The sequence below is a fragment of the Oncorhynchus gorbuscha genome, unplaced genomic scaffold (assembly GCF_021184085.1).
Source record: "Oncorhynchus gorbuscha isolate QuinsamMale2020 ecotype Even-year unplaced genomic scaffold, OgorEven_v1.0 Un_scaffold_4057, whole genome shotgun sequence".
In the NCBI taxonomy this organism is placed as follows: domain Eukaryota; kingdom Metazoa; phylum Chordata; class Actinopteri; order Salmoniformes; family Salmonidae; genus Oncorhynchus; species Oncorhynchus gorbuscha.
In genome coordinates this window covers 24756-39481 of record NW_025748164.1, presented here as the reverse complement: position 1 = coordinate 39481, position 14726 = coordinate 24756, and the positions used below count along the sequence as shown (strand labels likewise).

Sequence of the window (14726 nt, the reverse complement as noted above, 5' to 3'; positions counted from 1 at the left end):
GAGAGACAGAGACAGAGAGAGAGACAGAGACAGAGACAGAGAGAGCAGACCGAGAGAGAGGGGGGGAGGGAGAGAGAGAGAGAGAGAGAGAGAGAGAGAGAGAGAGAGAGAGAGAGAGAGAGAGAGAGAGAGAGAGAGAGAGAGAGAAAGAGAGACTTAACTTGCCCCTGTAATAGAGGTGGTATGTTCAGTAGTGGGGAACAGTGGGGAGAAGAATGGAACACTCACGTTGGGTCCTGCCTCCCCTGGCTGTCCTGAGTCTCCTGGGAAACCAATCGGACCCTGAGGCGAGAGAGAGGGAGGGGAGGGAGGGAAGCGAGAGAGAGAGAGAAAAGGACAGAAAGGATTATTATGAAAGGGTGAGTGTGTATTATGTGAGATGTACAGTGTTCATATGTAACTCACAGAGTTTCCCTTGGACCCATCCTCTCCTGGGGGACCTCTGGCTCCTGGGGGCCCTGCTGCTCCAGAGAGACCTGAGTCCCCCTTCTCCCCCTGGTCACCTATATCCCCCTGGGGTGGAGAAAGGGGGGGCAGAGAGGGGGGGGTAGAGAGACGGGTGGGGGACAGAGAGAGGGGTGGGGGGACAGAGAGAGGGGGGAACAGAGAGAGGGGTGGGGGACAGAGAGAGGGGTGGGGGACAGAGAGAGGGGGGGACAGCGAGAGGGGTGGGGGACAGAGAGAGGGGTGGGGGACAGATAGAGGGGTGGGGGACAGAGAGAGGGGGGAACAGAGAGAGGGGTGGGGGGACAGAGAGAGGGGTGGGGGACAGAGAGAGGGGGAACAGAGAGAGGGGGTGGGGGACAGAGAGAGGGGTTGGGGGACAGAGAGAGGGGGAACAGAGAGAGGGTGGGGGACAGAGAGCGGGGTGGGGGACAGAGAGAGGGGGAACAGAGAGAGGGGTGGGGGACAGAGAGAGGGGTGGGGGACAGAGAGAGGGGGAACAGAGAGAGGGGTGGGGGACAGAGGGATGGGGGACAGAGAGAGGGGTGGGGGACAGAGAGAGGGGTGGGGGACAGAGAGAGGGGGAACAGAGAGAGGGTGGGGGACAGAGAGAGGGTGGGGGGACAGAGAGAGGGGGACAGCGAGAGGGGTGGGGGACAGAGAGAGGGTGGGGGACAGAGAGAGGGTGGGGGACAGAGAGAGGGGAACAGAGAGAGGGGTGGGGACAGAGAGAGGGGAACAGAGAGGGTGGGGGACAGAGAGAGGGGGTTGGGGGACAGAGAGAGGGGGAACAGAGAGAGGGGTGGGGGACAGAGAGCGGGGTGGGGGACAGAGAGAGGGGGAACAGAGAGAGGGGTGGGGGACAGAGAGAGGGGTGGGGGACAGAGAGAGGGGGAACAGAGAGAGGGGTGGGGGACAGAGGGATGGGGGACAGAGAGAGGGGTGGGGGACAGAGAGAGGGGTGGGGGACATAGAGAGGGGGGAACAGAGAGAGGGGTGGGGGACAGAGAGAGGGGTGGGGAACAGAGAGAGGGAGAGGGATGGGGAACAGAGAGAGGGATGGGGGACAGAGAGAGGGATGGGGGACAGAGAGACGGGTGGGGGACAGAGAGAGGGGTGGGGGACAGAGAGAGGGGGAACAGAGAGAGGGGTGGGGGACAGAGAGAGGGGTGGGGGACAGAGAGAGGGGGGACAGCGAGAGGGGTGGGGGACAGAGAGAGGGGTGGGGGACAGAGAGAGGGGTGGGGGACAGAGAGAGGGGGGGAACAGAGAGAGGGGTGGGGGACAGAGAGAGGGGTGGGGGACAGAGAGAGGGGGAACAGAGAGGGGTGGGGGGACAGAGAGAGGGGTTGGGGGACAGAGAGAGGGGGAACAGAGAGAGGGGTGGGGGACAGAGAGCGGGGTGGGGGACAGAGAGAGGGGGAACAGAGAGAGGGGTGGGGGACAGAGAGAGGGTGGGGGACAGAGAGAGGGGGAACAGAGAGAGGGGTGGGGGACAGAGGGATGGGGGACAGAGAGAGGGGTGGGGGACAGAGAGAGGGGTGGGGGACATAGAGAGAGGGGGAACAGAGAGAGGGGTGGGGGACAGAGAGAGGGGTGGGGAACAGAGAGAGGGAGAGGGATGGGGAACAGAGAGAGGGATGGGGGACAGAGAGAGGGATGGGGGACAGAGAGAGGGGTGGGGGACAGAGAGAGGGGTGGGGGACAGAGAGAGGGGTGGGGGACAGAGAGAGGGGTGGGGGACAGAGAGATGGGTTGCGGGACAGAGAGAGGGGTGGGGGACAGAGAGAGGGGTGGGGGACAGAGAGAGGGGTGGGGGACAGAGAGAGGGGTGGGGGACAGAGAGAGGGGTGGGGGACAGAGATAGGGGTGGGGGACAGAGAGAGGGGTGGGGGACAGAGAGAGGGGTGGGGGACAGAGAGAGGGGTGGGGGACAGAGAGAGGGGTGGGGGACAGAGTGATTTCACACCTCACAAGCTACAGACAACAGACAACATGGAAAGCTGCAATATGCAGCCAGGGATTATGTTCACAAATCTGACTGACCTTTAGCCACGTCTTCATGACTTTTGTGAAAGTGTGATATGTGGTGCAGTTATGTGTGTCTGATGGCAGTGTATTCCAGACTTACGCTGCCTCCTGATACACCAACGGGTCCTGGGTCTCCCGATTCTCCATCCTCCCCTGAGAGAGAGAGAGAGAGAGAGAGAGAGAGAGAGAGAGAGAGAGAGAGAGAGAGAGAGAGAGAGAGAGAGAGAGAGAAAAAGAAAAGAGAGAGAGAAATACAAAGAGAGAGAGAGAGAGAGAGAGAGAGAGAGAGAGAGAGAGAGAGAGAGAGAGAGAGAGAGAGAGACAGAAAGAGAAAGAGAAAGAGAGAGAGATAGATGACATGAGCCCCTCTCTTCCACAGACACATAATATCCCAGTGAACACCACTGTAGTGTGTCTCTGCTCACCTTCTCTCCATTTACCCCTGGTTGTCCAGCCCCACCTGGTCTGCCCAGAGCACCCTGCACAACACACAGAGGACAGGTCAGGGTGTGCATGTGTGTGTGTGTGTGTGTGTGTGTGTGTGTGTGTGTGTGTGTGTGTGTGTGTGTGTGTGTGTGTGTGTGTGTGTGTGTGTGTGTGTGTGTGTGTGTGGTGTGTGTGTGTGTGTGTGTGTGTGTGTGTGTGTGTGTGTACTCACCTGTCCCCCACTAGGCCCTTGTGGCCCCCTGGGACCAAACTGACCTGGACGACCCTGATAGGAAAACACAGTCAGTATAGTAATCAATCAATAGACCATCAGGTCAGTATAGTAATCCTTCTGGTCCTTCTGTAGCTCAGTTGGTAGAGCATGGCGCTTGTAATAGACCAAGGTCAGTGTGGTAATCGATCAATAGACCACGCCAGTACGTAGTAATGTAATGCACATCATGACTAGTCAAGTCAGCTATGGATAAAAGCGTCTGCTAAATGGCATATATTATTATTATTATTATAGTAATCAATCAATAGACCAAGTCAGTATAGTAATCAATCAATAGACCATCAGGTCAGTATAGTAATCAATCAATAGACCAAGTCAGTATAGTAATCAATCAATAGACCATCAGGTCAGTATAGTAATCAATCAATAGACCATCAGGTCAGTATAGTAATCAATCAATAGACCAAGTCAGTATAGTAATCAATCAATAGACCAACAGGTCAGTATAGTAATCAATCAATAGACCAAGTCAGTATAGTAATCAATCAATAGACCATCAGGTCAGTATAGTAATCAATCAATAGACCATCAGGTCAGTATAGTAATCAATCAATAGACCAAGTCAGTATAGTAATCAATCAATAGACCATCAGGTCAGTATAGTAATCAATCAATAGACCAAGTCAGTATAGTAATCAATCAATAGACCATCAGGTCAGTATAGTAATCAATCAATAGACCATCAGGTCAGTATAGTAATCAATCAATAGACCATCAAGTCAGTATAGTAATCAATCAATAGACCATCAGGTCAGTATAGTAATCAATCAATAGATCACTAATAGATCTCGCTTCATTATGTGAATTAATGATGTCACAATCACCAATCAGTCTCCATCCACCTATCTAGTTCCAAACCACTCTATATAGTTTCTGTATCTGAATCAGTAGGCTGACAGGAAACAGTGTCATAAAGACAGGATGTGACCTCACCATCAAGCCGATGTGTCCGCTCTCCCCCTTCTCTCCTGGTAGACCAGGCATCCCCTAGGGAACACACAACCTCACGTTTAGAATTGTATATAAACAGTTGATCGACACACGAAAGCTGTAAGGATGGCAATTACTGCAGGCAATTACCATGACGACAGCAATACCACCCAAGACAATATCACCTGAGAATATTGAGAATATTGGAAGCCTGACACTTGAGGCCACTCACCTGTATGTGTGTGTGCGTGTGTGTGTCTGTGTGCGTGTGTGCGTGTGTGTGTGTGTGTGTGTGTGTGTGTGTGTGTGTGTGTGTGTGTGTGTGTGTGTGTGTGTGTGTGTGTGTGTGTGTGTGTGTGTGTGTGTGTGTGTGTGTGTGTGTGTGTGTGTGTGTGTGTGTGTGTGTGTGTGTGTGTGTGTGTGTGTGTGTGTTTGGGTGTGTTTGGGCGTGTGTCACCTGTGTGTGTGTGTGTGTGTGTGTGTTTGTGTGTGTGTTTGGGTGTGTGTGTGTCACCTGTGTGTGTGTCACCTGTGTGTGTGTGTGTGTGTGTGTGTGTGTGTGTGTGTGTGTGTGTGTGTGTGTGTGTGTGTGTGTGTGTGTGTGTGTGTGTGTGTGTGTGTGTGTGTGTGTGTGTGTGTGTGTGTGTGTGTGTCTCACCTGTAGTCCGATGGGTCCTTTGGAGCCCTTGAAACCCCGGAGACCCTCGTCTCCCTTGGCCCCGTACATTCCCTGCTGTCCCCTGGGACCTGACTCCCCATCCACACCCTGGGAGAGAGGAGGGGGAGGAGGGGCAGAGGGGGAGAAGGGGAGGGAAAGGGGAGGAGAGGGAGAGGGTTACTTTCAATCTTAAAAATGAATCCTTTAGACGAGAGAAACATTACAGGTATGTGGATGTAGAACAGACTCACAGGAACTCCTGACTGCCCCATCGGCCCCTGGCCACCGGTTGGTCCTGAGGGGCCCTAAAGAGACACAGACAATCTTAACAAGGTTCACGGGACTAAATGGTTAAATATTTGGTATTAGTGTAGCATTAGCTTAGTATTGGTGCAGTATTGGTGTAGTCTTATGGCAGTATTAGTGTAGTCTCTGGGTAGTCTTGTGGCAGTATTAGTGTAGTCTTGTGGCAGTATTAGTGTAGTATTAGCTTAGTATTGGTGCAGTATTAGTGTAGTCTTGTGGCAGTATTAGTGTTGTCTTGTGGCAGTATTAGTGTAGTCCTGTGGCAGTATTAGTGTAGTCCTATGGCAGTATTAGTGTAGTCTTGTGGCAGTATTAGTGTAGTCTTGTGGCAGTATTAGTGTAGTCTTATGGCAGTATTAGTGTAGTCTCTGGGTAGTCTTGTGGCAGTATTAGTGTAGTCTTGTGGCAGTATTAGTGTAGTATTAGCTTAGTATTGGTGCAGTATTAGTGTAGTCTTGTGGCAGTATTAGTGTAGTATTAGCTTAGTATTGGTGCAGTATTAGTGTCGTCTTGTGGCAGTATTAGTGTAGTCTCCGGGTAGTCTTGTGGCAGTATTAGTGTAATATTGGTAGTAGTATTGGTTTGGCATTAGTATAATAACAGGGTAGTATTAGGGTAGTCTTGTGGCAGTATTAGTGTAATATTGGTAGTAGTATTGGTTTGGCATTAGTATAATAACAGGGTAGTATTAGGGTAGTCTTGTGGCAGTATTAGTGTAATATTGGTAGTAGTATTGGTTTGGCATTAGTATAATAACAGGGTAGTATTAGGGTAGTACTGTATTAGTATAATAACAGGGTAGTATTAGGGTAGTATTGGTTTAGTATTCGTGTAGTATTCGTAGTAGTATTGGTTTGGCATTAGTATAATAACAGGGTAGTATTAGGGTAGTACTGTATTAGTATAATAACAGGGTAGTATTAGGGTAGTATTGGTTTAGTATTCGTGTAGTATTCGTAGTAGTATTGGTTTGGCATTAGTATAATAACAGGGTAGTATTAGGGTAGTACTGTATTAGTATAATAACAGGGTAGTATTAGGGTAGTATTGGTTTAGTATTCGTGTAGTATTCGTAGTAGTATTGGTTTGGCATTAGTATAATAACAGGGTAGTATTAGGGTAGTACTGTATTAGTATAATAACAGGGTAGTATTAGGGTAGTATTGGTTTAGTATTCGTGTAGTATTCGTAGTAGTATTGGTTTGGCATTAGTATAATAACAGGGTAGTATTAGGGTAGTACTGTATTAGTATAATAACAGGGTAGTATAGGTAGTATTGGTTTAGTATTCGTATAGTATTCGTAGTAGTATTGGTTTGGCAGTATAATAACAGGGTAGTATTAGGTAGTACTGTAATAGTATAATAAGCAGGTTTTAGGTAGTATTACTAGTAATAACAGAGTATTGGTTTGGCATTAGTATAATAACAGGGTAGTATTAGGGTACTGTATTAGTATAATAACAGTAGTATTAGGGTAGTATTGGTTTAGTATTCGTGTAGTATTCGTAGTAGTATTGGTTTGGCATTAGTATAATAACAGGTAGTATTAGGGTAGGTACTGTATTAGTATAATAACAGGGTAGTATTAGGGTATATTGGTTTAGTATTCGTAGTATTCGTAGTAGTATTGGTTTGGCATTAGTATAATAACAGGGTAGTATTAGGGTAGTACTGTATTAGTATAATAACAGGGTAGTATTAGGTAGTATTGGTGTAGTATTCGTGTAGTATTAGGTAGTATTGGTGTAGTATTAGGGTAGTATTGGTGCAGTATTAGGTAGTATTGCGTAGTATTAGGGTAGTATTGGTGTAGTATTAGGGTAGTATTGGTTTAGTATTAGGGTAGTATTGGTGTAGTATTAGGTAGTATTGGTGTAGTATTAGTGTAATATTGGTAGTAGTATTGGTTTGGCATTAGTATAATAACAGGGTAGTATTAGGTAGTACTGTATTAGTATAATAACAGGGTAGTATTAGGGTAGTATTGGTGTAGTATTCATGGTAGTATTAGGTAGTATTGGTGTAGTACTGTATTAGTGTAATATTGGTGTAGATTTGGTGTAGTAATTATCTCAGTAGACTCACTGATTCTCCTTTGTCTCCTTTGCTGCCCTTCTGCCCTGGTCCTCCAGTCTCTCCCTACACACACACACAATAAACGCCTTCAGATACACACAACAACAACAACAACAACACACACAGGGACAGGCCATGTTACCTTATCCCCATCCTCTCCTGGGGTCCTGCAGGCCTGCAGCTCCAGGTAGTCCTAGAGGTCCCTGGTCTCCATCCTGTCCTGATGGTCCAATAGGACCCGCCCTCTGGGACAACACAACACACAGACAGACAGTTACATTACCTACACACAACTCTGGAACTATAAAAAGGACTCAGAACACAGAACTCAGAACTCACAATATGGAATGTAGAACTCAGTGTATAGAACTTGTGAACTCACAATATGGAATGTAGAACTCAGAATATGGAACTCAGAACTCACAATATGGAATATAGAACTCAGTGTATGGAACTCAGAACTCACAATATGGAATGTAGAACTCAGAATATGGAACTCAGAACTCACAATATGGAATGTAGAACCCAGAATATGGAACACCTTTACAGTACCTACCGGTTCCCCTTCTCTCCCATTGGTCCAGGTCCACCCACAGCCCCTGCCCTCCCAGGCTGACCAATGGCACCGGCTGACCCTGGGGACCCCTCTCACCACCGGCCCCTGCAGATAGAGAGGGGGGGGGAGGGGGGTATACATATGTGAATTATACATCTTCACACTGCCTGTCTGGGGTCTGTGTTAGCAGATGGAGAGAGAGGAAGTGTCTGTCTGTCTGGGGTCTGTGTTAGCAGATGGAGAGAGGAAGTGTCTGTCTGTCTGGGGTCTGTGTTAGCAGATGAAGAGAGAGGAAGTGTCTGTCTGGGGTCTGTGTTGGCAGATGGAGAGAGAGGAAGTGTCTGTCTGGGGTCTGTGTTGGCAGATGGAGAGAGAGGGAAGTGTCTGTCTGGGGTCTGTGTTGGCAGATGGAGAGAGGGAAGTGTCTGTCTGGGGTCTGTGTTGGCAGATGGAGAGAGGAAGTGTCTGTCTGGGGTCTGTGTTGGCAGATGGAGAGAGAGAAGTGTCTGTCTGGGGTCTGTGCTGGCAGATGGAGAGAGAGGAAGTGTCTGTCTGGGGTCTGTGTTGGCAGATGGAGAGAGGAGGAAGTGTCTGTCTGGGGTCTGTGTTGGCAGATGGAGAGAGGAAGTGTCTGTCTGGGGTCTGTGTTGGCAGATGGAGAGAGAGGAAGTGTCTGTCTGGGGTCTGTGTTGGCAGATGGAGAGAGAGGAAGTGTCTGTCTGGGGTCTGTGTTACAGATGGAGAGAGAGGAAGTGAGGAATAGAGAGAGAGACAGATGTAGAAGGAGAGGAGAGAGGACTCACTATAGCTCCTGCTGCTCCGACTGGTCCTTCACCTCTTTCAGACCAGCAGGACCCTGGGGAGAACACACTGCTATCATACCATCACATGATCTGTCTGTCTGTGTCTGTCTCTGTGTGTATCTCTGTGGCTCTGTGTGTGTCTGTGTCTGTGTGTATGTGTGTTACCATGCCCCCGGCAGCCCCTCTGCTGCCTCTGAAGCCCCTAAGTCCTGGAGGACCAGCTTTCCCAGAAGTCCCTCCTGTGCCCGGGCCTGGAAACAACAACAACAACAGCTCTGGTTGGTGAACTCATGAGGTCAATTGAACTTACCAATGAAGATGATTCTTGTAATGATTGTTAATGGTGATTATCGGGGTGAAAACAATGATGATTCATAATGATGATGATGATCGAAGAATCACCTTAGCTCCTCCTTTCCGGCGGTGCCAGGTAAGCCTGCTCTCCCGGCACGCCAGGTGACCCGGGGTGACCTCTGTCTCCAAACGCCCTGGTCTCACCTGGATTTACCCTGCAGGAACCAATCAGGTTCTTGAAGAACACAGCAGACCAATCAGTTTCAGAGAACACACCAGCAACCAATCAGACTCACCTGTGGCCCACAACACCTCCTGGACCTGGGGGTCCCGTCTTTCCTTGAAGCCTGGAGAGAGAAAGAGAGTGAGAGAGAGAAGGAAAGGAAGGGAGAGGGAGAGGGAGAGGGAGAGGGAGAGGGAGAGGGAGAGGGAGAGGGAGAGGGAGAGGGAGAGGGAGAGGGAGAGGGAGAGAGAGAGAGAGAGAGAGAGAGAGAGAGAGAGAGAGAGAGAGAGGGAGAGGGAGAGAGGGAGAGGGAGAGGGAGAGAGAAAGAGAGAGAGAAAGAGAAGAGAGAGACATCAGTGGATGGATAGGTGTATTTAGGTAACTTCTTATAACCTCTAACCTCTACTCACCGGCTCTCCTCTCTGACCTGGATGACCCGGAAGTCCATCTTTCCCCGCTGGACCCTACACACACACACAGGAAGGGACATCACAGTCACACAATTCAACATCCTGTTACACTACAATGACATGTGGTGTGTGTGTGTGTGTGTGTGTGTGTGTGTGTGTGTGTGTGTGTGTGTGTGTGTGTGTGTGTGTGTGTGTGTGTGTGTGTGTGTGTGTGTGTGTGTGTGTGTGTGTGTGTGTGACACTCACGTTCGGTCCCTTGGGTCCTGATTCCCCGTTCCGTCCTTGTGGCCCTTGAGGCCCCTAGACAACACATAAATGAATCAATCAAACAGTCAATCCGTTAATTAATCAAACACTTATCCAACCAATCAAACACGTAATTCAATTAATTAAGCAATTAGCAAGTTAGCCAATTAACAAATCAACCAATCAAACACTTACACAACCAATCAACCAGTCAACAAATATACTAATTAACAAATCAGCCAATCAACTAATTAACCAATCAATCAATAAACCGATCAATGAGACATGACGTTCCTGTCCTTACCCTGTCTCCAGTTGGTCCATTGGGCCCATCATGTCCAGAGGAGCCCTGTGACAGACAGCACGGAAGACATATTTAGCGAGTGTTACTGCGGGTGTAACGAAATGCTTATGTTCCCAGCTCCAACAGTGCAGTAATATCTAACAATACAAAGCAATACAGGCAAACCTAAAAAGTATAAGAATGGAATCAAGAAATGTAGAAATATTAGGACGAGCAATGTCCGAGTCCGGAATAAATCTATATGTACAGAATGTATTTGAACCCTGGACTCTGTCCACATTTACCGTTAAATTCACAGCCTTATCTAAAAATGATTTATTTTAGAAATCCTCAATAAATCTACAAACAATACCCATAATACCCAATAATGACATCACAATACCCTATAATGATATAATACCATTGTAATGACATCATAATACCCTATAATGACATCACAATACCCCATAATAATAAAGGTTATGAGAAATGTTTGCAAAATGTATAAGTAAAATATAAAAAATAAACGTATTTACAGCACATTCAAACTCTTTGCTATGAGACTCGAAAATGAGCTCAGGTGCATCCTGTTTCCATTGATCATCCTTGAGATGTTTCTACAACTTGAATGGAGTCCACTTGTGGTAAAAAATCAAAAAATTGATTGGACATGATTTGGAAAGGCCCACACCTGTCTATATAAGGTCCCACAGTTGGCAGTGCATGTCAGAGCAAAACAAACCATGAGGTCGAAGGAGACCAGATTGTGTTCAGATCCGGCTCAGGTTCAGATCTGGGGAAGGGCACCAAAACATTCCTCCATTATTCTTAAATGGAAGAAGTTTGGAACCACCAAGACTCTTCCTAGAACTGACCGCCCGGCCAAACTGGAGCAATCAGCGTAGAAGGGACTTGGTCAGGGAGGTGACCAAAACCCGATGGTCACTCTGACAGAGCTCTATAGTTCCTCTGTGGAGATGGGAGAACCTTCCAGAAGGACAACTATCTCTGCAGCACTCCACCAATCAGGCCTTTATGGTAGAGAGGCCAGACGGAAACCACTACTCAGTAAAAGGCACATGACAGCCCACTTGGTTGCCAAAAGGTATGTAAAGGCTCTCAGACCATGAGAAACAAGGTTCTCTGGTCTGATGAAACCAAGATTGAACTCTTTGGCCTGAATGCCAAGTGTGACATCTGGAGGAAACCTGTCGCCATCCCCATGGTGAAGCATGGTGGTGGAGCCATTATGCTGTGGGGGTGTTTTTCAGCGGCAGGGACTGGAGGCTAGTCAGGATCCAGAGAAAGATGAACAGAGCAAAGTACAGAGAGATCATTTTTAAAATTGGGATTTAAAATGTCTAAAAATCTGTTTTTATCATTATAAAGTGTGTGTTTAGATTGATGAAGGAGGGGAAAAATATTTAATACATTTTAGAATTACGCTTTAACAAATGTGGAAAAGGTTAAGGGGTCTGAATACTTTCCGAATGCTCTGTATTCAATTATAGAATACTATACAATATACTATACTATTAACTTATATAATCCTATACAATATACTATACTATTAACTTATAGACTACTACAATATACTATACTATTATAGAATACTATATTATTAACTTATATTATACTATATGATATACTATAATATTAATCAGTGTGACTGAGGTTATGCTCCAAATGGCATCCTATTCTCTATGTACTATGATACCCTTATCAAAGGGCACCCTATTTTTATTTTTTATTTTTTTACCTTCATTTAACCAGGCAGTCAGTTGAGAACAAATTCTTATTTTCAATGACAGCCTGTTCAGAGTCAAGAAACGACAGATTTTACCCTTGTCAGCTCGGGGGTTTGAACTGCAACCTTCCGGTTACTAGTCCAACGCTCTAACCACTAGGCTATCCCTATTCTCTATGTAGTGGACTACTTTTTAGGGTGCCATTTGGGATGCATACTGTGTTACTGCTGGATAGAGAGATTATGATGACCTCATAATGATTAGAATGGATTGAACTCTGACCTTTCCCCCTGTCTTCCCTGTTGGTCCCTTGGCACCCCGGCCCCCACGCACCCCCTGCAGGATAAACAACAGTATTACACACACACAGATAAACACGCATAGGCAGAGAGAAAATAAACACACACACACACGCACGCACACAGACAGTACTCACACACGTACACACAGACAGTACTCACACACACACACACGAACGCACACACAGACCCAGTACTCACACGCGTACAGTACTCACACACGTACACACACAGACAGTACTCACACACACACACACACACACACACACACACACACACACACACACACACACACACACACACACACACACACACACACACACACACACACACACACAGACACACAGACACACAGACAGTACACACACACACACACACACACAGACAGTACTCACACACACACACACACACACAGACAGTATTCACACGTACACACACAGACAGTACTCACACACACAGACAGTATTCAAACGTACACACACAGACAATACTCACGTTAGGACCCCTCTGTCCTGCACTTCCTGCTTCCCCCCCGGGACCCTGTGGAAGAGAAAACAGGACAGACCGTTACCATGGGTACACCATACGCTCCTAGAGAACACTCTGAACGCTCCTAGAGAACACTCTGAACGCTCCTAGAGAACACTCTGAACGCTCCTAGAGAACACTCTGAACGCTCCTAGAGAACACTCTGAACGCTCCTAGAGAACACTCTGAACGCTCCTAGAGAACACTCTGAACGCTCCTAGAGAACACTCTGAACGCTCCTAGAGAACACTCTGAACGCTCCTGGAGAACACTTTGAACGCTCCTAGAGAACACTCTGAACGCTCCTAGAGAACACTCTGAACGCTCCTAGAGAACACTTTGAACGCTCCTAGAGAACACTCTGAACGCTCCTAGAGAACACTCTGAACGCTCCTAGAGAACACTCTGAACGCTCCTGGAGAACACTTTGAACGCTCCTAGAGAACACTCTGAACGCTAATAGAGTGAAACATTCTGAATGCTCCTAGAGAACACTCTGAACGCTCCTAGAGTGAAACATTCTGAACGCTCTAGAGAACACTCTGAACGCTCCTAGAGAACACTTTGAACGCTCTAGAGAACACTCTGAACGCTCCTAGAGTGAAACATTCTGAACGCTCTAGAGAACACTCTGAACGCTCCTAGAGTGAAACATTCTGAACGCTCCTAGAGAACACTCTGAACGCTCCTAGAGAACACTCTGAACGCTCCTAGAGAACACTCTGAACGCTCCTAGAGAACACTCTGAACGCTCCTAGAGAACACTCTGAACCTCCTAGAGAACACTCTGAACGCTCCTAGAGAACACTCTGAACGCTCCTAGAGTGAAACACTCCTGAACGCTCCTAGAGAACACTCTGAACGCTCCTAGAGTGAAACACTCTGAACGCTCCTAGAGAACACTCTGAACGCTCCTAGAGAACACTCTGAACGCTCCTGGAGAACACTTTGAACGCTCCTAGAGAACACTCTGAATGCTCCTAGAGTGAAACACTCTGAACGCTCCTAGAGAACACTCTGAACGCTCCTGGAGAACACTCTGAACGCTCCTAGAGAACACTCTGAACGCTCCTAGAGCGAAACACTCTGAACGCTCCTAGAGAACACTCTGAACGCTCCTAGAGAACACTCTGAACCTCCTAGAGAACACTCTGAACGCTCCTAGAGAACACTCTGAACGCTCCTAGAGAACACTCTGAACGCTCCTGGAGAACACTTTGAACGCTCCTAGAGAACACTCTGAATGCTCCTAGAGTGAAACACTCTGAACGCTCCTAGAGAACACTCTGAACGCTCCTAGAGAACACTCTGAACGCTCCTAGAGTGAAACACTCTGAACGCTCCTAGAGAACACTCTGAACGCTCCTGGAGAACACTTTGAACGCTCCTAGAGAACACTCTGAATGCTCCTAGAGCGAAACACTCTGAACGCTCCTAGAGAACACTCTGAACGCTCCTAGAGTGAAACACTCTGAACGCTCCTAGAGAACACTCTGAACGCTCCTAGAGAACACTCTGAACGCTCCTAGAGAACACTCTGAACGCTCCTAGAGAACACTGTGAACGCTCCTAGAGAACACTCTGAACGCTCCTAGAGAACACTCTGAACGCTCCTAGAGAACACTCTGAACGCTCCTAGAGAACACTCTGAACGCTCCTAGAGAACACTCTGAACGCTCCTAGAGAACACTCTGAACGCTCCTAGAGAACACTCTGAACGCTCCTAGAGAACACTCTGAACGCTCCTAGAGAGAAACACTCTGAACGCTCCAAGAGCATAACGCTCTGAATTTAGGAACGCCCAGAGTGCACTCTGGCACTCCAGATTGAATGTATGAATACGCCCTATTGTAAAGCCTCCCTCTACTAAAATCAAATCAAATCAAATCAAATTGTATTTGTCACATACACATGGTTAGCAGATGTTAATGCGAGTGTAGCGAAATGCTTGTGCTTCTAGTTCCGACAATGCAGTGATAACCAACAAGTAATCTAACTAACAATTCCAAAACTACTGTCTTATACACAGTGTAAGGATAAGGAACATGTACATAAGGATATATGAATGAGTGATGGTACAGAGCAGCATACAGTAGATGGTATCGAGTACAGTATATACATATGAGATGAGTGTGTAGACAAAGTAAACAAAGTGGCATAGTTAAAG

At 47.4% G+C, this 14726-nt stretch overlaps 1 long non-coding RNA gene across 1 annotated transcript; it reads right to left on the bottom strand.

Moving 5' to 3' along the window:
• Window positions 1–224: 224 nt before the first annotated feature.
• On the bottom strand, window positions 225–2632 carry LOC124028340. Its single transcript, XR_006837579.1, has 3 exons — window positions 2576–2632; window positions 406–513; window positions 225–282 (listed from the first exon to the last, which is right to left on the bottom strand). It is a non-coding gene; the product is annotated as an uncharacterized LOC124028340 (long non-coding RNA).
• Window positions 2633–14726: the final 12094 nt, after the last annotated feature.